The sequence below is a fragment of the Oncorhynchus kisutch genome, linkage group LG12 (genome assembly GCF_002021735.2).
Source record: "Oncorhynchus kisutch isolate 150728-3 linkage group LG12, Okis_V2, whole genome shotgun sequence".
NCBI lineage: Eukaryota > Metazoa > Chordata > Actinopteri > Salmoniformes > Salmonidae > Oncorhynchus > Oncorhynchus kisutch.
In genome coordinates, this window is record NC_034185.2 from 35,278,325 (window position 1) to 35,301,815 (window position 23,491).

At 41.1% G+C, this 23,491-nt stretch overlaps 1 long non-coding RNA gene across 1 annotated transcript; it reads left to right on the plus strand.

Annotated features, from left to right (window-relative positions):
* The first annotated feature begins 15,683 nt into the window (after positions 1-15,683).
* LOC109900300 (uncharacterized) lies at positions 15,684-18,998 on the plus strand. Its single transcript, XR_002256575.2, has 2 exons — positions 15,684-16,203; positions 16,503-18,998. It is a non-coding gene; the product is annotated as an uncharacterized LOC109900300 (long non-coding RNA).
* Positions 18,999-23,491: the final 4,493 nt, after the last annotated feature.

The window sequence follows — 23,491 nt, forward strand, 5'->3', positions numbered from 1 at the left end:
GTCGTTTTGAATTCAAACATCAGACCAATGTTGTAAAAAGCAGTCTAAAATAGCACATTTATTTCAGCATTCAGTAGTATCTAAAATTTTGATTTTAAGTACAGTAGTTCTTGTCATTAGCCTCCTCCTCAGAGTTTCTCCAGATAACTTGAACAGAGTTAAAATGTCAGAAGACGGGAGACATTGTGGAACATTAAAACCTCCATCACACGTCAATGGAAATTAATTGATGTCTCCTCTTTTTAAACTCACACAAGTAGGACTGCAAGGACTGAAAGCCTTTGCTCCCGTGGCGTGTGTCACGCTCTGAAGACTGACTGATATCTGTCAACATTAGGTAGATTCTCAGCTTTCGCTAAAAGAGGCATTATTGGGCTACAGAGACTGCACTTCATGATTTGGCCTGGTTTTAGATTTGGTTAATTAAGAAATGCTATTAAGAGATGCTATCGGCCATGGCAGAATTCAAATGTGAGTTGGTTTTGGGGTGAGGTTTGATGTGGTTGTCTAAATAAACCCACCCCACGGAAAACTGGTACGGTTTCAGTCATTCCGTGACATTCCAATTTTTCCGATAATCTCATAAAACACAGTTTTAGTCGAGACTGACTATATGACCAAAATTATCCTATTTACACTTCGTAGTCAATTTTGACACTAGAACACATGTTTCTGATTCATATTGATGCCACATAGGCCCTGTTCAAAATTAGAAGTATCTTTTAAGGGACAGTCGCTCTTTAATGTTCTGGCCCTGGTTTCCCAAAAGCATCTTAAGTCGAAGTTCATTGTTAGAACATTTCCCAGCCATTTCCCAAAACATACTTTTTTTTAAGTCCAACCGTCCTAACAACAGCATACCACGTGTATGGTGTTATGTTATGGGCAGGCATAAGCTACGGACAACAAACACAATTGCATTTTATCGATGGAAATTTGAATGCATTGAGATACCGTGACGAGATCCATTGTCATGCCATTCACCATTACCTCATGTTTCAGCACGATAATGCACAGCCCCAGTTGCATGTTGCAAGAATCTGTACACAATTCCTTAAAGCTGAAAATGTCCCAGTTCTTCCATGGTCTGCATACTCACCAGAGATGTCACCCATTAAGCCTGTTTGGGATGCTCTGAATTGACATGTACGACAGCATGTTCAAGTTAACGCCAACATCCATCTGAGCCGCTTCAATATTCTGTTAGGCCCAGACCAGCTACTATTATCTAAAGGTTCACACATTTCACTGTAGCCTAACCAATAATTATGGTTAATTATTTTAATTACTTCAATTGTTTATTTGTGGAATATCTGTAGGCCTACTTGAAGCCCAATTCCTGCCTGCCATTAGGCTGCAATAATTGTTTGAGCAGTTACGAAAACCATTGTCATCATATCCTATTTTTAGGTAACCTTGTAACGGGGTGCGTACTGACGGCAGAGAAGTCAGGCGCAGGAGTTTAATAAACATAAAACCACCATAAACAGAATGATCAATGAATGGGTCAAACAAAATCCAGTATCCACCAGCATAACGTATACAAGCACTACAAGAAACAATTCTGGACAAGGACATGGGGGGAACAGAGGGTTAAATACACAACATGTAATTGATGGATTTGAAACCAGGTGTGAGGGAAGACAAGACAAAACCAATGGAAAATGAAAGGTGGATCGGCGATGGCTAGAAGGCCGGTGACGCCGCCCGAAGGAGAGGGACCGACTTCGGTAGAAGTCGTGACACACCTTGATATTTTCTATAGAGAATGAGGGAACGAGCAACTTTGAATTTGGCTTTACTTGTTCTTGCTCCGCAGTTTACACAACCTGAAGAAATGCTGAATTTATTTAATCAAACATTGCATACAAAATAGCACGGGAAAACACTTGGAATACATAACACAAGAAAAACTGAATACAAACACTTAAATATATAATAGGCTGCAGAACATTAACTTCATGGGAAAACTGTGGGAAAAAGATGACTTTGAAAAAAACATAAATAATTTAAGAGCTACAGCGAGCTCTTTCGCCTATATTCTGGAATCATTTTCAGCACAGGACAGCTCCTGTAAGGACACGGTTAAGTTTCAATTTGTAACGAGTGCACTACGTGGTGTTTTGGGAAACCGGTGTGACATCTTCGGACGTTATTTTTAGCAGGGCTCTTACATAAAGAAAAACTCAGAAGTCTTAAACCTGGTTCAGGCTTCGAATCCTTCGAATTTATCTCCACACTTCACACTGGGCCTTTGGCTGCAAGTCTATCGGGAGATAGACTGCAATTATATAATGGTGACTTTAAAAAAGCATTGATGGGAAAAGTACTTCATTGTCATACATGATGAAAAGTAAAGATTCCTTAACAGAAAATTGAATGTCACCCAGTAAAATAATACTTCAGTAAAGGGCTTTAAAAGTACTTAATAAGTAGTGGTGGAAAAAGTACTCAATTGTCATACTTGAGTACAATTAAAAGTAAAAGCAAATGCCATGAATCAAACCATGTTATTGACTATATGGGCAGTTTGCTCAAACAATTCAAGATTTGATCGATAAATCAATCAACCAATCAATTAATTAATGCATCAATCAAGCAATCTTCACTGTCTCCAGAGGGAATTTGGCCCAGTTCTTATTGCCTCCTCTGCAGTTATCTGTCACGCTGTATGTCAGTGGCACCTCCACATCGCTCAGCTCAGTCAGGAGTCAGGACCACAGGCTCTAGAGACAGCTGGATGCCATTACACCTTCACCCCCACATATCAGTTATATCTCATAGAACACAGAACGGAGCCATAGGTACGGTGTCCATATTAGGACAGCCTCAAACTCAGGAGTTGGTATCGGCCACCAATGAGGACCACAATGGAAATAATCCTGGATTATCTTTTGAATGTGTGTATCATTGTTATCACATAGTTGAGCCAAATCTATATGTATTTTAAAAAAATATATCAAATAAACATATTAGTCATTCAGGCTGTCCTAATATGGACACAATGCGAGTTACACTTGGCATTGGAGCTGCAGGAAGGCACTCAGTGTAGATGAAGGGGAGGAGACAGGTTAAAGAGAGCCAACCATATCCATAAGATATAATGTGTGTGTGAGACAGTACCTGTCTTTCTCTTGGGTTTCCTCAGAAAAATGTTTACCAATTACATTATTGTAAAGCTGATTGCATTATGATTGAAACCATAAACGTCTCTCTTTATGAGGTGCAGTCTTAGAAAAAAAAGTGAAAGTAGAACTGTACTGTGAGAACGGGAGGTAGGTAAGTCAGTCACCTCATCCATCAGTGATGTGTCGACCTACTTGGGTGATTCATGGCGGCCATTTTGTTACAAAACTCTCACCACAAATCAGTTTCCTGCCATGGGTAAGGGGAATGACACACACACTCAGCTCTCAGTCAGTCAACACAGGAAAAACTTGAATATGAGTGTATGAGTGTCAGGCAAAAGAGCGAGACAAGTTTCCTGAGAAGAAATCCTGTGCTAGAGGAATCACTGCCTGGCAAAGATAGCCATGGTTAAATGTTTAGATTTTCTCAAGTCTTGAGTTGGTATTTTTCTCAAATCTTAAATTATTCAGAGGCACATCTTGACAGTAAGCTGCAATGCTGATTAGATTTTTTTATGTAGATTTTTTTTCCTCCACCAATTGCAGTGATTGTGTTATACAGAGGGCTTTCAGCAAGGTAACCTTTAGAAATGATTTATTATGTTCCTATCAAGTGAAAGGAGGAGAATTCACTTTGGTGTGGCTCGACATCACTCCTGCTGCACAAAGTGTTTCCACGGAGGACAATTGTCCCAACTTGTCGAAAGTCAACGTATTACTTTGAATATATTGCTTCTCAAGTTTTAAAAGCCACAATGTCCGGTTTTCCCCATCTTTCTCTGCGAAATGAACAGTAATGTTGGCAGAATAATAGACAGAAACCACCCTGTCTATTAGAACCCGCTAAAGTCAGAATGCCAAACGACACTGAAAGCAATTACTGTGTGTTTCAACACCCTTTTCATAGAGGGCTCCATCTCGAGAGCAGTCGAGCCACTCGCTGCTGCAGCATATGCAACTCATTCGTTTCCTCCATTACCATATCCTGTTGGAGTTTATCCAATCCAAGCCTTTACCTATCATAGATGCTCTATTCTCTTATTCTGTATATGCCACCACCGTGTCAATGTATCAGCAGGGGATTAGACACATCTTCCATGCAAACGTGTGTCTTTGTTTCCACCCCCCTCTCCCCTCTCCCCTCCTCCACCACTGCCCCCCCCCCCCCATCCACCTCAGATGTGTTCAAGTAACCATCCCTCAAACAATGATTACCCAGAACTCTCTCTGACCCCAGATGGATGACTTCGGAGCAGTATGATTAAGAAAGAGAAAATAGAGAAAAGAAAGAGACTCACTTCTCGTCCTCCTTCGCCCATGTATTCCTCGACTCTCAGGGAGTATGAATTCAGCACACACACACACACAAAAAGAGATGGAAGGTGAGCATTCTCTATTCCTCTGCAAGAACAAAGCCGTTGTTGAATGTCACAAAGGCCCAAGTACTCTCCATTTAAAAACTGTTTGATTTTTTTCTCCTCCTGCTGTTTCATCTCCCATGATATTTCCTCACTGAATCTCCCTCTGGCAGTTGAACTCTGAGTGGGTTGCCTGTTAATTGGATTCAGATTGCCATAATAATATAGCGGCGCTGTTTGTGTGTGTGTGTGTTTTATAGCCTACCATTCGGTCTGGCTGGGGTTTAGGGTTGGAGTTATTACTCTAAGATATGTAACTGCTCATATACTGTAGTTGATTGTGTGAGAAAGTCTGCACTCTGCTGTGCGTGTGTACCATTCGGTCTGGCTGACTTGGGGTTTAAGGTTGGAGAGTTATTACTGTAAATATATAGTAGTCATATAGTTGATTATTGTGTGAGAACGTTGTCTGCTGTGCATGGTTTCCTTGAGAGCTACGGTGAAGACACTCTCTCCTAGGTCACCCGATTATTATCGCCTCAGGGCTGATGTCATTTACCAGTCAGTCAGTCCCCCCCGACCGACACATGTGTTCCTCTGTCTGAGTGATCACTGCTGCAATTGTCCTGCTGAGTCAGCTGTGTGTGTGTGTGTGTGTGTGTGTGTGTGTGTGTGTGTGTGTGTGTGTGTGTGTGTGTGTGTGTGTGTGTGTGTGTGTGTGTGTGTGTGTGTGTGTGTGTGTGTGTGCGTGAGTGTGTGTTAGTGTCAAAGGGTTTGTGAATGAGAGCATGAGAGCATGTTTCTATCTGAGTGTATGTAATTGCGGGTAAAAGTGTGTGTGAGTTTTTATGTGCTTGTTTGTGGGGAGACTTGCCTCCTTTTGGGGGATGGCGTGGGGGTGTTGGTGGGAGGCGAAATTTGATTTCCCATCTTTAGAATGCCAGGAAAGAATCATTGCTGCAAACACAGTAGAGGGAAAGATAGAAAGAGTCAGCGAGAGAGGGGGGGAAAGGAGACTCGGCTAGCACATAATGTTCTGAGAACCATTTATCTCTTGGATTTTGGTGAGTGTGTGATTGTCCTATGCTTATTTTGCATACAGATTTCCCACAACATTCTGTGTTGCTCAGCTATGGAACATTTTCAGCACATTTAAGGAACTTAAAAAAAAAAATATTGGTATTTCGTTACTTTAGCAGAACTTTTCCTAAATGTTCGAACATTCTTTAATTTAATGAAATTGTTGGTAATGTTCTAGGAATGTTCTCCAACTGGTTTGAGATTGGGAATATTCTCAAATTGTTCGAAGAACATTAAGAAACAACGTTCTTCTGTGGGATTTTCAGAACTTCGGCATTACGTTTCCTACAGGTTTCCTCATGGTTCTATTTAAAGTCATGTTCTCAAATTTTTCTGAGAATGTTAAGACAACTTTGAATAAAAACCACAAGAAAACTTTAGGAACATTCATAGAATGCTATTTAAAAACATACTGATTCTGTTCTCAGCATCAACAAAAGTCTCTCTATCCTCTATCTTGTTAGGTGTGTTGGCCACGCCCACTAATTGGCCACACCTGATCATAATGAGTGCTTGTTTCCTCTGAAATGGAAATTCAAAAAAGTTAAGCCAAAATTAGCTAGCAGTGTTAATTAAAGTCTTATTGAAACATTCAGAGAACGTTCTAAGGAAGTTATTCAAAATCCTTCAAATAACATATCATTTCCATCTCAGAGCGTTAATCAAAATCTCCCATGAAAACTTAAGTAACCAGAGTGAAACGTTCTCAAAAAATAAACGTTCCAAGGACATGCGAAACGTTCAATTCTGTTCTCAGAACCTTTATAAAACATTAAGTTTTACCGGTCATAAAACTCATGGCTTCGTTCCAACAACCAATGTGATACCAAAAATATACATTCCCACAACTTCCAAGGAATCAAATGTGCTAGCTGGGGAGAGATATATACGTGCGGTGCTGTGTCAAAGGCCCACATTTGTTTTCAATCTTCCCAAAGCAACCCTGAAACCCGAATCTCCTATTCTATTGGATGAAAGAAAAAATTGAACACGAATCTCCTTTTCCACCCCACAACCCCTCTCTCCTTTAAAATAATATTTTCTTTCACGGACAGAGAACATGTTTGATCGTCTGCCTTATTAAAGGAAAGGGTTGCCTCAGAAGTACCTCACCTCTGTCACTGTCTGTCTCCACTGTTCCACCTGCCCTGTGCTGTGTGTGCAGGGGTGGGTGGGTGGGTGTGTGTGCGCGCACTCCATTCATTGATCAATAAGACATGTCACAGTTTGCATTAATACCACTGAGAGCACCCACTGTGGAATGTGCAACTCAGGGAAAATCTTACAAGATGTAATTTCTTTATGTCTGAGCTTAGACCATGAACAGCTAATTTAAAGCCAGGAAACTGGGGAGACCAAAGTTCCATCTTTTTTTTTTATATGTGCCCCCTTTTTTTCCCTCTTCATTTTTCAAGTGTGTCAGCGGGAGGCAACTTCAGTACTTTCCTGAACCAGGTTGTAAACCTAAATTGTGAAAATAATACCAGTTGGGGCTTCTTCATTTTTCGCCTTGTCCCTCTTGTCAGAGCTGTAATGATTTATCCAAGGGTTAGGTCAAGACCATTGTTTTACTGCTGGCGTTGGCGTGTTCACAGTTCCAAAGGCATTGTCTGTTTCCTCTGATTCAGGGGCTCTAATTGGCGCATCTTGACCATGAAGATTAGAAAGTGCTCGGGCCAATGTGCACAGGGAGTAAAGCCTTCAGAGACAAACGGATAGACTAAATTCCCACTTCCTGTCCCCATTGTCCAAGGAGAATATCCTGTTTATCAGCTGGGAAGAAACTTGAAAGGGAAATAACATTGCTGGCAACGACACCTAGGCCCTATGCAGAGCATTGGTCATACTTAAGCAACGAAAGGCATTTAATCAGATAAGAGAATAAACAAATGTTTGAAACTAAACAATTATAGTCTACTGGTCAAGATTAACCAACTTTAAATAAATATTTGTTCTATATAGAAGAAGCCAGCTGTTGCTATCCACCAGCAGTTTCCCTCCCTAACTTTTTCTGGTCATCAGAAATATTTGCGTTGTTGAATTGTTGACATGCAAATACCGACATTATGTAATCTTATTTGTACAAAAACACCCCCGGTACACATTGATGAATCTGGATGCCTCAAGAGGAAGCAGGTGTTTATTACCCAGCGCTCCCTCTTTGCATTGATGGATTAGCTTCTACAATTTACAGGCCGGTGGATTAGAATTCATAGCTTCTCTGACCATTGCTTATAAAACTGGAATCAGGAGCCAAGGGTGTGTGTGTGTGTGTGTGTACGTATATGTGCTTGCGTGTGTGAGTAAAGCTGGGGTGTGTTGTAAAGATGGCAGTGGTCGGTTGGTGTGTACAATGGGTCTACGCATTAGTTGGACAGGCGTATTAAGAAAGCTGATAGGCCTATAAAGCAGATAGATTATAAAAGGCTGAGTTATTGGTTATGGACAGAATGCATCCTGTTTTATTTAAAACTGTAGAAATGAACAGGCGTGGAGTATGGTTTTGTCAAAATGTTGCATTTATTTTATTGAATCTAGAGAGCCTGAAGAACAAATAAAAGCTGAGAAAGCTGAGAGGGCCATCTTACATGGCGTGGGCTTGTTGAGGCCTTATACTCCACAGGGAACAAAGAGGAGTAGGACTGTAAGTAAGAGTCTATAATCCCACTATAGAAAATGAGCTGACTCTGTGCCATGTTACCAAATAACTTTCAAAGTTCTGACTATTCCAAAAAGTTATCCCAAAGTGACATGGAATTCCTTACTTGAACATAATTACTCATTGTGTTATATTAGGCAGTGAAACTACTTGACAAAAGCAAACCAGGAAAGACACAAATGTTGGGCTGAAGCCACAGTATTGAAATAGTGAACTTTTCCACAATGCATATTTCACACCAGGGGAACTGATGGGGAAAGTGGCTCTTAATGCATGGGTCTCCCTCTTCAGCTAGATGATTAGCTTCGGTATTATGGGCCTGAAATGTGTGAGAGACTCATAAAAGTTCAGTGTTTCACTTTTCTCATTAGGTTGTAGTCAACTTCGATTTCCTGCATGAGCTAGGAGTGGCAGTGGCAGTGTCAGGTTAGGCTTGGTGGCTGCTTTCTGTGTTCTAAATATAAATCATGGCTGAATGGAATTACGCTGCCGGACCGACATCTGTATTTTAACTGGCCAATGGCCACCCCTCCCTCCCATCCCCTCCAGCCCTTAGCAACGGTTATGGGCTCCCACAAAAACACAAATTTATAGCCCTGTACAAAGAATACAACCGCCCTGCGCTGTGCTGCGTCGTAGACTGGCCTACTCAGAACAGAGGAGGAATTGCTGTACAAGGCAAAAACAATATTTAGCAGATGAGGTCAGTTCTCCCATCATCCTCATGGTAGCATCAGCATGAGAAGTCGGCAGAAAATATTTTGCTTGGCAGGTTGCTTGACGTTTCGACCCGTAATTGTGTGTGTGTGCATGTGCGTTTGTCTTGGGTTTCTTCTCCTTCCTGTGCTGTGCCTTTGTTTTGACTTCAGGCTGCTTATTTTGCTATAGGCTGTCTGGCCAGTAGGCCTTCTAATTGTGAGAGTAGCTCAGTGGTATATTCGGGGGAAATGGGAGCAGCTCTAAGTTCTCTCTCCTTTACCACTGGACTGTGAGAGACTCCAATGTTTTGCCCAGGGTGGTGTGTGGCTTGTCAATGAGAAAGTTCTGGGATATAAAAAAAAAAGAGAGGAAGAAACAGAAAGAGAATTTAAGATCCATTGAAAACTACAAAGTTAGATTTTAAACCTCCCGTTACGGACTCAACGTGTCAATGTAGGGCTCATACCTGCATAATAAAACATCTGCAGTCCTCTCTCTATGCGGAGAAAGGAACAGAATCCTTTCATTTGAACCTGCAGTCATTTCATGTCATGTAGTGAGCGTGTGCTCTGAAGCAAGTGGGATTGCCTCGCTAAAATGCGTAGAAAACATCGATCAAATCCATGCATCCTTAAAACACATTTGAACATTTGAAATGTGATGTATTAGACCTCACTTGTAGTTTTATTTATCTCTTTCAATAGCCTGCATTTCTCTGGAAGCAAGCAGAAAATGACGTGAGCCAAAGATGGCATTCTAGTCTGACAAATATATTAGAAGACAATTGTCTGTCGCTGGAGAGACGAAGCGGGTACGGGGAGTCAAACATTTAATAAGGAACGGACATGGAACGAGACAGGAACAGCGTCAGCATACAAGAAAACAAAGCCAAAAAACAATCAATGCAGAAGCGGGGAACAGAGCTGGGGAACTGACAAATATAGGGGAGGTAATAACAGGTGATGAGTGGTGTATTTTGTTAGAATTGTGGAATAAATTGCTCATTAGACAATACGTGTTTTACCAGGTATGCATCACGGGCACAACACACATATTGTTAATGCACTAGATAAATGTATACTGCAAACTTTCACCCACTAACTTTTTAAATATCGCCCTACCTTTCTGTTGTTTCAACCATCCATCCCAATCAAATATTTCCATGTGTACATTCACCTTTTGTCCTTATAAGGGCACAAAGCAGGTATTCCATGATAAGGGATGTCATAGAAAACACATTGACTTAAACAGTTCATTTGGAAAGTATTCAGACCCCTTAACTTTTTATATATTTTGTTACGTTACAGCCTTATTCTAAAATGGATTAAATCTGGGGTTTTCCTCATCTATGTACACACAATACCCTATAATGACAAAGCAAAATGTTGTTTTGGTGTGCAAATTTCTGAAAGAAAAAAATGGAAATACCACATTCACATAAGTATTCAGACCCTTTACTCAGTACTTTGTTGAAGCACATTTGGCTGCGAATACAGCTTGGCACAACTGTATTCAGGGACTTTCTCCCATTCTTCTTGACTGATCCTGTCAAGCTCTGTCAGGTTGGATGGGGAGTGTCACTGCACAGCTATTTTCAGGTCTCTCCAGAGATGTTCAATCGAGTTCAAGTCCACGCTCTGGCTGGGCCACTCAAGGACATTCAGAAAAAGTGAACCTTTGCCCCAGTCCTGAGAGCTCTGGAGCAGGTTTTCATCAAGGATCTCTCTGTACTTTGCGCTGTTCATCTTTCCCACATTCCTGACTAGTCTCCCAGTCCCTGCAATTGAAAAACATCCCCATAGCATGATGCTGTCACCACCGTGCTTCACTGTAGGGATGGTGCTTGGCATTCAGACAAAAGAGTTATATCTCAGACCAGAGAATCTTGTTTCTCATGGTCTGACAGTCCTTAGGTGCTTAGGTGCTGTTTGCTTGGCAAACTCCAAGCGGGCTGTCATGTGACGTTTACTGAGGAGTGGCTTCCGTCTGGTCACTCTACAATAAAGGCCTGATTGGTGGAGTGCTTCAGAGATGGTTGTCCTTCTGGAAGGTTCTCCCATCTCCACAGTTGAATTTGGGAGCTCTGTCAGAGTGACCACCGTGTTCTTGGTCACTTCCCTGGCCAAGGCCCTTCTCCCCGATTGCTCTGTTTGGCTGGGCGACAAGCTTTAGGAAGAGTCTTGGTGGTTCCAAACTTTGTCCATTTAAGAATGATGGAGGCCACTGTGTTCTTAGGGATCTTCAATGATGCAGAAATGCTTTTGTACCCTTCCCCAGATCTGTGCCTCGGTACAATCCTGTCTTGGAGCTCTACGGGACAATTCCTTCGACCTCATGGCTTGGTTTTTGCTCTGACAAGCACTGTCAACTGTGGGACCTTATATAGACATGTGTGTGCCTTTCCAAATCATGTCCAATCAATTGAATTTACCACAGGTGGACTCCAATCAAGTTGTAGAAACATCTCAAGGATGATCAATGGAAACAGGATGCTCCTGAGCTCAATTTCGAGTTTCTGCAAAGGGTCTGAAAACGTATGTAAAAAATAGTTTTTCTGTTTTTATTTTTAATACATTTGCAGAAATTTCTCAAAACCTGTTTTTACTTTTTGGGGTATTGTGTGTAGATTGATTAAGAAGAAAAAATATTTTACCCATTTTAGAAAAAGGATGCAATGTAACAAAATGTGGAAAAAGTCAAGGGGTCTGATTACTTTCTTAATGCACTGTATAATAATTTTTTGACCCAAGGTAAACAATTTAAAGGCTACGCTACAAATTATTTTATACAGTGCATTAAGAAAGTAATCAGACCCCTTGACTTTTTCCACATTTTTTTCCACAAGGAGTAGGTCATTTGATACTTACATATACTCTAAATAGGTTAGAACTGTCCATTGTATGAATTATACTATCACAATTCCTTGCTTGCCATATTAGTCTGTACAAAACAGGAATTAGCCACGACCACGTGTGAGGGACAATTGACAGGTGGATAAGGTTGCAAGGTTAAAGTGGGAGACGGGATCAGATCAGCACAGCATTGTCCAATGAGGTTGGAGGCCAAGCATGTGCACAGCTCATTAACACCACAGAGATTTTCTTATTCTCTTTGTGCACACTACAGATGTTCGAGAACAATGACGTGATGACGAAGTACACAACTTCCGGGGATTGTGAGAGCTACTTTCAGAATTTCTGGCAACAAAAAATAAAGAGGTTAGTTCATTGATAAAAGTGCGAGTAGATAACTTATGAGTCACTTGATGTTTCAGCATCTCAAGCCACCGCGTCCGCCTATGTCGGCCTTCCGCAACTGCGGTGGAAAGTTGCAGAAGTACAGCGCTGTTTGTCAGACCAGGAGACATCCAGAAAATCGGTCTTCTCACGAAAATCTCTGTAGCGTCTGAACAGTAATATGACCTACAAACCACTCTATGGAAAGATGAGACTCACGAACACGATGGTGCTCTCTGTTTCGTTTGTTCTGCATCCCCACACAAGTGTCACAGGACTCGTCAGTACCGGTTTAAAAAAAATATATGTATGGATTTATGTATGGAAGAGTGTTAAATACAGTGCCTGTATTCAGACCCCTTGACTTTTTCCATAATTGGTTGTGTTTTAGTCTGAATTTAAAATGGACTAAATTGAGAAATTGTGACACTGACCTACATACAATACTCCATAATGTCCAAGTGGAATTACAGTTGAAGTCGGAAGTTTACATACACTTAGGTTGGAGTCATTAAACTCGTTTTTCAAACACTCCACACATTTCTTGTGAACAAACTATAGTTTGGTCAAGTCGCATGACACAAGTAATTTTTCCAACACTGTATCACAATTCCAGTGGGTCAGAAGTTTACATACACTAATTTGACTGTGCCTTTAAACAGCTTGGAAAATTCCAGAAAATGCTTTAGACGCTTCTGATAGGCTAAATGACATCTTTTGAGTCAATTGGAGAGGTAGCTGTGGATTTATTAAAATCATTTGTAGACAAGTCTGGTTCATCCTTGGGAGCAATTTCCAAACGCCTGAAGGTACTACGTTCATCTGTACAAACAATAGTACGCAAGTATAAACACCATGGAACCACACAGCCATCATACCGCTCAGGAAGGAGACGTTTTCTGTCTCCTAGAGATGAACGTACGTTGGTGTGAAAAGTGAAAACCTAAACAACAGCAAAGGACCTTGTGAAGATGCTGGAGGAAACAGGCACAAAAGTATCTATATCCACAGTAAAACGAGTCCTATATCGACATAACCTGAAAGGCCGCTCAGCAAGGAAGAAGCCACTGCTCCAAATCCGCAATAAAAACGCCAGACTACGGTTTGCAACTGCACATGGGGAAAAAGATTGTACTTTTTGGAGAAATGTCCTCTGGTCCGACGAAACAAAAATAGAACTGTTTGGCCATAATGACCATCGTTATGTTTGGAGGAAAAAGGGGGAGGCTTGCAAGCCGAAGAACACCATCCTAACCGTGAAGCAAGGGGTTGGCAGCATCATTTTGTGGGAGTGCTTTGCTGCAGGAGGAACTGGTGCACTTCACAAAATAGATGGCATATTGAGGAAGGACAATTATGTAGATATTGAAGCAACATCTCACCCAACTCATTGTAGGAAGCTTGTGGAAGGCTACCCAAAACATTTGACCCAAGGTAAACAATTTAAAGGCTACGCTACAAAATACTAATTGAGTGTATGTAAACTTCTGACCCACTGGGAATGTGAAAGAAATAAAAGCTGAAAAAAAAATATTCTCTCTACTATTATTCTGACATTTCACATTCCTAAAATAAAATGGTGATCCTATTTAACCTAAAACAGGGATTGTTTACTTGGATTAAATGTTAGGAATTGTGAAACACTGAGTTTAAATGTATTTGGCTTAGGTGTATGTAAACTTCCGACTTCAACTGTATGTTTTTAGAATTTTGTCCAAATGAATTACGAATGAAAAGCTGAAATGTCTTGAGTCAATAATTATTCAATCCCTTTGTTATGGCAAGCTTAAATAAATTCAGGATTAAAAATGAATTTAACATGTTGCCTAATTAGTTGCATTGACTCAGTCTGTGTGCAATTATAGTATTTAACATGATATTTAAATGAATACCTCATCTCTGTACCCAACACTTACAATTATGTCAAAGGGTATGAATATATTCTGAAGTTATAATAATTCCTGAGCTTTCTTATATCTCCTAGATATAGGACAGACAACTTCAAAACCTTAATTCTTAAGAGTAATTGTTTTACTGTCTATTTTGCCGCGTATGAATATTATTCAATGCATTTCTATGGGCTTTAGCACCAAAGGCCAAATTCAACATTTGATCAAATATATAGTTTTTATATTTTCTTGATACCTACAGGGGTCCAAAAATTACAAATCAAATAGCTAAATGATCCATGGTATGAACATATAACAATTCCATATGTTAGCTTAGACTTTTAGGAGTTAACAAAGGAAAAGAGAGGGAAATAAAATTGATTATGATCATCAGGATACATTCCAGATACTTACCCACTGTCTTGTTAGCAAATAACTCCAGACGACCACAGAAAGCCGCAGATGGCTGCTGACCGTCGGCCAGAAGAGTGACAATGCTGGGAAGACAGGATTGACACAAACTGACTGAGACCTTTGTTGGATTTATTGTGCGTGAATAGCAATACTCTGGAATTTATTTAGCTTTTATTTCTTTTCTTACCTTTTTCCTTCTGATCTGCCATTTTGCCTTGGGATTTACAGCCTGGTATAAAGTGCACTCAGTGGAATAAGTCCATTACTCACTCAATTACTGGAATAGCATGGCCTGCTGGGTAGGGCTGGTTGCCTGGAAGGAACAGGAAGTAAGATAGGCCTTGTGGGTAGTAGGGTTTAAGGATGCCAATGGCTCAAATCTAAAAATATTTTTCAACTTTAGGTCACAGATCTCAGTGGACATTTGGAGGTGTGTGTGTCAAATGTATAGAGCGAGGTTTAACCTATATTGGTTGTCATTCATTTCAATGTTTTGAGCCTTTCAAATGTATTTCTAATAGTCTACACAGTTTGATGTTTCTTCTCAGACCTCCCTAAAAATGTGTACATAGATCGAATAAGACTTTAAGACAAATTTGCATTTGTGAATCTGTAATCAGTCTAAATAGTGAGTGGTTTTTGTGCCCTTGAGATATAAATCAAATACACTGCTGTGTGTCTTTTTTAGTGTACAAGCATTTACAACACATTGATTACAGATACAAAAATATTATTTGTTACCATTTAACACAATGTGTACCCTTAAGATAATAAGACAAGTAGGATAAACAATTTTGTGTCTTTTTTCAACGCCTGATACAGAAACGTGTGAATACACGCACTAAGAATACTTTGATTACAGTTTCACACGTAGAATTGACCATTATTCTACATAATATGTATGTACCCTTGAGATACGAAACAAGTACTCTGAAAATGTTTTCCATTACAAGCCATCTTGTGACACTGAGCGGGTGTACTAACATACCAGGTCCCTTCTGTCTGTAACCGTATATAGAATAATAATTGGGTAAATTGTTCATACTGTGCAAAGATCCCTTAGAGAGAACACCCTCTTATGTCTCAGCTTTCCATCCCCATTCCCATTGTTTACTTCCCCAGTGCTGTATGAAGCTTATCAAACACTATCTCAGCTTACATGCTCTGATTCTCTACCAAGGACTTCCTCCTTGGTGGTTCCGTTTGTTCAGAATCAGACATCTGGTATTGTGGAGTCTGGGCTGGAGGCCCGGCCTGGAAAAACTCTATAGGGGAAAGGAGAGAAGAGAGGAGAGATCTTAGCATGTGAGGATCGAGAGAGAGAGAGAGAGAGAGACCCACACACAAAGCATAAATCATCACAGATCCAAAGATAATAGAAAGTGGCAGTCCCTGCAGTCTGCTAAATCAGGCTCCTGCTTCCTCAATCCGTTTTGTAATTGCGCAGAGTGCTGATCGGGTTGTTTTGGGACGAAGAGAGGGAAAGAAGAGAGCTAAATGAAAACAGGCACAATTGGAAAGAGGCTGTGTGCACTACAGTCACATCGGCCGAAACTAAAGAGTGAGTGAACTTTTTGCCGAGCAAGCTGGGGGTCTTGGCTCGTTTGCGGATTCTTGGCTCGTTTTGCGGCCAGAGGGATTGCTTTGCTTTGTGGAAGGGTTGTTAGATGAAGTTTGTGTGTCTAACGGTGGAGGGATGCAGACCCTGTGGATTCAACAGAGGTGTCGTGGCAGGGTCTGGTACAGTTTTTTTTTTTATATATCAAAAAAATCCTAACTTTTTTTTAAATCTCTGTTTTGATCACATAAATAGTGTGGTCTTCAATGTCAAAGTTACATGTATTCAATGTTAAATGTGTTTGTTTGCTTTGGCTAGCTAGCTAGCTGGGTGGCTAATGTTTGCATTTAAAACATGCAGCAGCAGCTACGGCTTTTTGGTTTCACATGCCTTTTGGAAGGTGGAGACTGCGGTGTCAAAGAGGCAGAGAGACTGTTTCTGACCACTGCTGATGTGTGGTTGCATTTCTGGCGCTTTACAGCTGAAGCATCACCAGCTGAAGCATCACCCAGGTGGGTCAGCTACTTACGGTGGAGAGGCTACTATGGAGGACCTGGGAACGTCGGACAAAGCGATGGGCCCTGATGAAGATCTTCTGGCTTGTCTGACAGACGGACTTTCTCCCTGGCTGTACCGTACCATCGATCTGCCCTCCTCTCAAGCCATACTGAATTTTACAAACTGACTCAACTCCATTCCTTTTCCATCTTTAAGTTGTTGTTTATTGATGAATAATGTATTTTGGTTAATTATGTTTTTAAACTTCTTTGTGTTTTCCTTAAATATAAATGCATTGTATCTACATGTTTTCAAAAAATAAATCAGGAAATAGGAGTGGTATGTCAGGTAGCCTTGAGGTTAGAGAGGCCCCCCGATGTTGCACAATATCACGTCAGAATTAGACTTTAATGCATGTTTCTCAAACGTCAAATTTCTAAGTTGTTCCAAACGTCAAATTTCAACGTTTTTAAGATTAAGTTTCATCATTAACTCTGAATTTTTAAGGTTAGGGTTAAGTTCTGGCATTAACTCAAACTTCTTAAAGTTAGGTATTAATTCCGAATGGCTAAGGTAAGGGTTAAGGTTTGGGATAGGCTTAAAACAAAAAAATTACATCACTAGATTTGAAATTGCAACTTTAGAATCAGAGGCAGATGCTTACAGCCATCTGCCATCCCCATCCATCCAGCAAAACCAAAACCTACTTCAAGATAACAGCACTCAACGTTGTCAATAGTGCTGGTTTCCACTTCATCTCCTGACATCCGCAGACATAGATGGACCTCGAATACTGACTTCAATCACGGTGACCTGGATGGGTGCATCACTGTATTCAATGAGGAGTGAAAAGCTGGGGTCAAGTCAATAATTCTGCTATTAGCATCAATTTGATGTGGATTTGAGGGACTCGATTTGATCATACTCTAGGTTGCGTGATGTAGATACAAATTAGAGGCAAAATCTAGGCACTTGCTCTCTCTCTTTGTGTATGTTATCTTTTTATACCCAGGACATCATTTGATTCATCTCCTCTAAACTAAATCCTGGCTGTTGAGAGTCTGATACTTACCAGAATTATGAATCCTTCATCCCTATTGAAAGCTGGGATAAAGAGACACAAGGGGTTGGAGTGGGGTTTGCTCACACCCCTTGGTAGGCCTGCTGGATGCAAAGACAATTACTGTTCTGAGTTATGGGCACTGCTCTCTCTCTCTCTCTCTAGGGAGAGGAGACAAACTGCACTAAGATAACGTGGGCTGTGCGGTCTTCTGCTAATCCTCCTAAACTAGGCCAGAAAGCCTCTTCCAGGAATGCAGAGGTATTGTGAGGATAAATTGGTAGGAACTTTTGTTGTTTCTCTGTTCACTTGACTACCCAAAGAATCTTGGTCTGTAGTGTAGTGCATTCAGGGTGGCAAGGAGTTGGAATTTCATATGCACAGGCACTACTGTAAACAGTTCTGGTAAGATAAGAACATGTTATTGCAATAGGTTACTTGTTATTTCATACAACAGGTGGGTCTAACTCTGGATACTGATTGGTTAAAACCAGTGTCTATTCCAGAAGTTACCTGCAGCTAAATCTATGATCCATCCTTCTGTGCAAACCACTGTCTCATCAGCTCAGCCAGGCAATTTATAAACTTGATCTCCACTGTAAAAAACATCTGGACATTATCTCCCATTTCCTTTAGACTAGAAATTGGTTTTCAACAGCGAAGATTTGCAACATAGTTTCAATATGGAAATTCGATCTCCAGCAGTCCCATAGTAATGAACATGTCGGGAGTCGAGATGAGACAGACAGGCAGCCAGCTTTTCACCGCCAGCCGAAATCATGAATCAACATAAGTTTGATGTATATACTGTATACAAAGAAATGTCAATAGAAAAACAGTAAATGTAGCTAGTTTGCTGTCATTCCAGCTTCAGTTTGAAGTGATTGTGTTAGCTTTGTAGTTGGCAAGCTCTTCTGAACATTGTCCTGTCTAGAGAGTAAATTTTTTATGCCAGGTGAAATCGTGCATCATTAGGTATGGATGTTTGATGTGACTGTGTTAGCCGAACTTGGCTAGCTACCAAACAAGAGATAAGAATGTTGACAGAATGACTGGGTCATTCATACAACCGGGTTGTATAAAAGTGATAATGCCCAAGAAGCCGGTGTTTGGAGGTTATATTGGCACGTTTTGCCAGTCCTCAACTTCATCTCAGGCCTATCAATACCAGTGCCAATATCTTCCAATCACCAGCTTCTCGGGCATTATCACTTACTTGTAGTCAACCAGTACATGACAATAAATAGCAAAGCTGTAGAATTATACAAAGATACATAAATATATTACTATCTTCAATTTTCCCTGCATTCTGGTAAATCAAAGAGGTTCTCATTCATCCTTAGTTCAATTAGTTGAATGTAGCGAATGTGCAAAACAATTATAAATAGGTGCTGTGAGAGCTTCACCACATTAAATCAACTGAATTCCCCGAAATGGACTTACTGAACGGAACAATGCGATACATACTGCACTTTTTATAACCTCAAGTGAAAAGAGTTATCTAGATGCCCAAACCTTCAATTTACATGCCAAAAACTTTGTCTTTTGTTCTGGGGACAGTAGACGCTGATTAATGTGAATCGAGTCAAATGACATTTGAGAGACGAGACAACGTGGGCACTGGGCTTGAATTTGAAGAGTTCACGTATGGTTGAGAATGACCTGATAGCCTACCGATGCTGGAGAGATGCTTATGAGTGGCAATTACGTTGTTTTTTAATTATAGACCAGACTTAATTCAAAATGTCTCTGTGACATTTCTCAGCACCTCGTAATCGCATCAATTAAAGAGTGAGTCTCACGCTGTAATCCATGCTGAAGCTCTCCTCTAACAGCTCTGTCTGACTGTCCGTTCTACAGAAAGGCTATTGAAAATATGCTCTATATTCTCTATATGCTAAATAACAATGTAAGCAATCATGCTATATGAAATAACGAGGGGCAGTCGGGGAAAAAACATCACTTTTTGATAAAGAATATGTATGTACACACTGCAACTTCTCAGTGTCCGACCAAAGTTAAGTACTGAAATCTGATCCAGAATTGCAAGTTAATCCTTGAATCAGTGGATACCAACTTGTGCAATGCCTTTGTATGCTGACTGTATGCTGAGTGCCTATCAATTTTTATTGACATTTTCTCAGAATCCTCCAGTAGTTTTATAAGTGGAGCTGCCCAATGATGTAAATGGTAAAAAAAAAACATATGTGGTAAACTCTGATCGCTGCTCGTGGTGAAAAATGCTTCCTATTCATTCAATGCATTTTTCTACACTGTTCAATTGAGGGGAGACATCATCACAGATTCAGGCAAAACATTCAACAGAATTGGATGAGCGGGGGACTATTTCTTATTTCAGAGACCCCATGGGGGCGACTGTGTGTGTGTGTGTGTGTGTGCGTGTGCGCGTGCGTGTGCACGCGTGTGTGTGCATCAATGCATGCGTGCATTTATGCAGATCCATTCAGAACATGCTCAAAGTAATGTTTGCTGCAGCCTCACCACGCCCGGCCGGCTGGCTGTACTAAACCTGGAGCCTGAACCTAATTGAGTTGGGTTATTGATATGAGAGTTTATTTAGAATATGGGACAATCTTATTATGTCTTCTCCCAGAGCTTATTTTAGGCTGAGGGATACATTTACACAGCCCGGCAGTGGTTGGGTTCTACCGGCTCTCTAAGAGGACATCGATCCACAGCAACCCCAGCGTCCACCTGCAGTTATGTGAACACAACTTCCCCTTCGTGTATCTCTGTAGCTCTACGCCAGATTCATTCCGGTGATGTCAGTGAGCTGCATTTCCACGGAAGGTCAATTTACTTGACATGTGCTTCGGTGTGGGATATTGGAAAGTGGGTTATGCCTGCTAAATCCAGTCAGCACTGTATGTTTCCCACGAAAACACCCTCATTTTATGAAGGGAAAGCAACAGTCTGACATGGGTTCAAAATCTGAAGTATGTAATGTGGACTACTGGAATATAAGCAGTGCCTATGTTTACCACATACATGACACAACTTTTCAAAGTCCTGCAGCGATAATATCTAGTCGACTTTCCATTGGTCTATAATTAGAGACACACATACAGTGTAAGAGAGACACATCTATAATCACAAATACACCAGAAGCGCGCACACAAAAACACACTCATATACAATGCACACAGAATCACACACACACACACACACACACACACACACACACACACACACACACACACACACACACACACACACACACACACACACACACACACACACACACACAAATATTTTTCTCTCAAATGAAACAGATTTCTGCTCTGAGACCGTGAAGTGGTCATGAGGGATTCTCCTCTGTGTTGAGTCATGTTACGTTGAGGTGAGTATGTAAACAACATTGGACTGATAATGGATCCTTATCCCAGAGCATAGCTCCCCTATATTGATGTACTCCCTGCCCAGAAAGACTGCCCCACTGACTTAGCCCAGAACCTTTGACATAGCAATGGAAATAAGAGATTTACTGGGTACTCTCTTTGCTACCTCTGAAACCACTCAGACAAAGGAAGGGAAGAATTTACGACAGGCTTCGACAGTCACAGTGCAGAGGGAGAAAACACTGCATGCCGGTACTTACTGCGCATGCCTCCAGAACGCATCCTTACATCTTTAAAGGAAGAGATGGAATTATTGTATTCTAGATCATTATCGTGTGTGTGTGTGTGTGTGTGTGTGTGTGTGTGTGTGTGTGTCCAACAGACATCCTAAATGTTGAACGTATCAACTTAATATACTGTAACTGTCACATTGCATAAGGATGGGAGAAAGGTGCAGGAATACATAATAGGCATTTTTAAATCTCGACCCAAAAACAAAAGAGCGAAGTGTAACCTCTAATATAATTCATGGGATGAGACCCGTAACAACAAGTGCACAAAAATACACGTAGCACCAACAACCGAATAAAACAGAGCACAGGTACTCACAAGACCAACGGAAATAGGAAAATGATTGACAAGGACAATGGGGAACAGAGGGCACATTTGTACACTTTCTAATCAGGGGGAATGGGAACCAGGTGTGTGTAATTAGACAAGACAGTCCAGGGTTGGTGGTGATGCTCCAGTTCAGTGACACCTAGAAGGCCGGTGACGTAGACCTCCGGAGCTGGCGAACGGAATGAGCAGCAGTAGGGGGGGGGGGGGGGGGGGGGGGGGGGGAATCAGTGACAGTAACGCTTAAGACGTGAGACATCAGGGTGTCAATGTAAACTCTGGCCCTGTCCAATACTGCTCTAGATTAAACATCACATCTGCGATTTTTTTACTGTGTTACTGCCCACTGTTAACCGCCATCGCAATGCCCTTCTAGTACATTTATGGCTCATAAGGATACGTGCTAGAGGTAAAGTGAGATCACATCAGGCCATAGCATAGTGGTTTGGATGACTCATATGGGACTCATAGAGATTAGTAAGAGGTGATTCTGTGTAAAAGTCAACCTGAGCATGCACAAATAAAGTTAGTCGTTTCCAGATGAAACCGCTTTCATAACTATCCTTAAGGTTTATATGTTAGAGTTCAGGCTTTATTTGAAAAGATTAAGTATGAAATTGCCTGAAGTTTGACTTACAGAGTAGGTGGCTTTTCAGTCAATTATAACTTATGGCTTTTAGAAAGGGCTCACAAAGCTTGTTTTTAAGCAATACAGACCACATTGAAGTGCATTGAGTTGTGTTTGCATGTTCTACAGTCTTGTCCAGTCTTGTCCAGATTGTCCAGACTTGGACAGGCAATGTAACGTATATAAACAAAAAAGTTGAAGATGCACCTTAAAGCTCACTTTCATAAAACCTTTTATATAGTCTATAATTGGTTCTCTCTTCATTGTCAGTACCAGCCAAGCCTTGCCTTTGAATTGGGAATCCATGTTTTGACCTAAGACTTACAAGCTTATGTAGCCGATGTGAAATGGCTAGCTAGTTAGTGGTGGTGCGCGCTAGTGGCGTTTCAAATCGGTGACGTCACTTGCTCTGAGACCTGGAAGTAGTGGTTCCCCTTGCTCTGCAAGGGCGCGGCTTTTGTGGAGCGATGGGTAACGATGCTTCGAGGGTGACTGTTGATGTGTGCAGAGCGTCCCTGGTTCGTGTCCAGGTCGGGGCGAGGGGACGGACATAAAGTCTATACTGTTACACTTATGTTCACCCCAAAAAGCTTGTCCATTTCACGTAACATCTATAACGCTTCTTTTTTTTAACTTGTCAATATTTACAAGTCTGATTTTTGGGGTGTACAAAGTGTACTATAGACACACATACATCAAACATTTCATTTCTGTTATGTCCATTCTGTGGGACACAAAAATGTGTATCCGCTTACAAAAGTAAAGTCCATTATGCACGCACACACACACACACACAGATTATGTGATTTTGACAGTGTGGGCCAGCAACGCTGGAAGCTGGACAATAAAGATAGATATAGGGTAGGTAGGTGTTTGACAGTAATGGTGTGTGGGCTGCGTGGCATGATGAGCGTGTTTTAAGTAAGTCAAGAGGGTCATGGTGTGTGTTTCTTTATCCAACACGCTGGCCTCCGCTTTACTTTAATAAGTGACAGGAAGAGCAGCGAACGGATGAGGGGGAGAGGGGAAGAGGATGTGAGCGTGCTCTGGTCTATGTTCATGTGTCAAATGCTTTCTACGGAGGAAGAATATGGGGCGTGCATTTCACACATGGCTTGCTGTGGAGAGAGCCTCACAAACTTGAACAGTTTTGCTATGATTGTCACTGTAAGAAGATAATACTCCCCAGCAAAACAAGAGAGCGTGTCGTTTGCACCGTGGTTGTGACCACTTTCAGGTGAAGACAAGGCATGAAGAGCTGCTTTTGATGTGGTAAATACCTGAAGGACTATTCAACAACAGTCTCA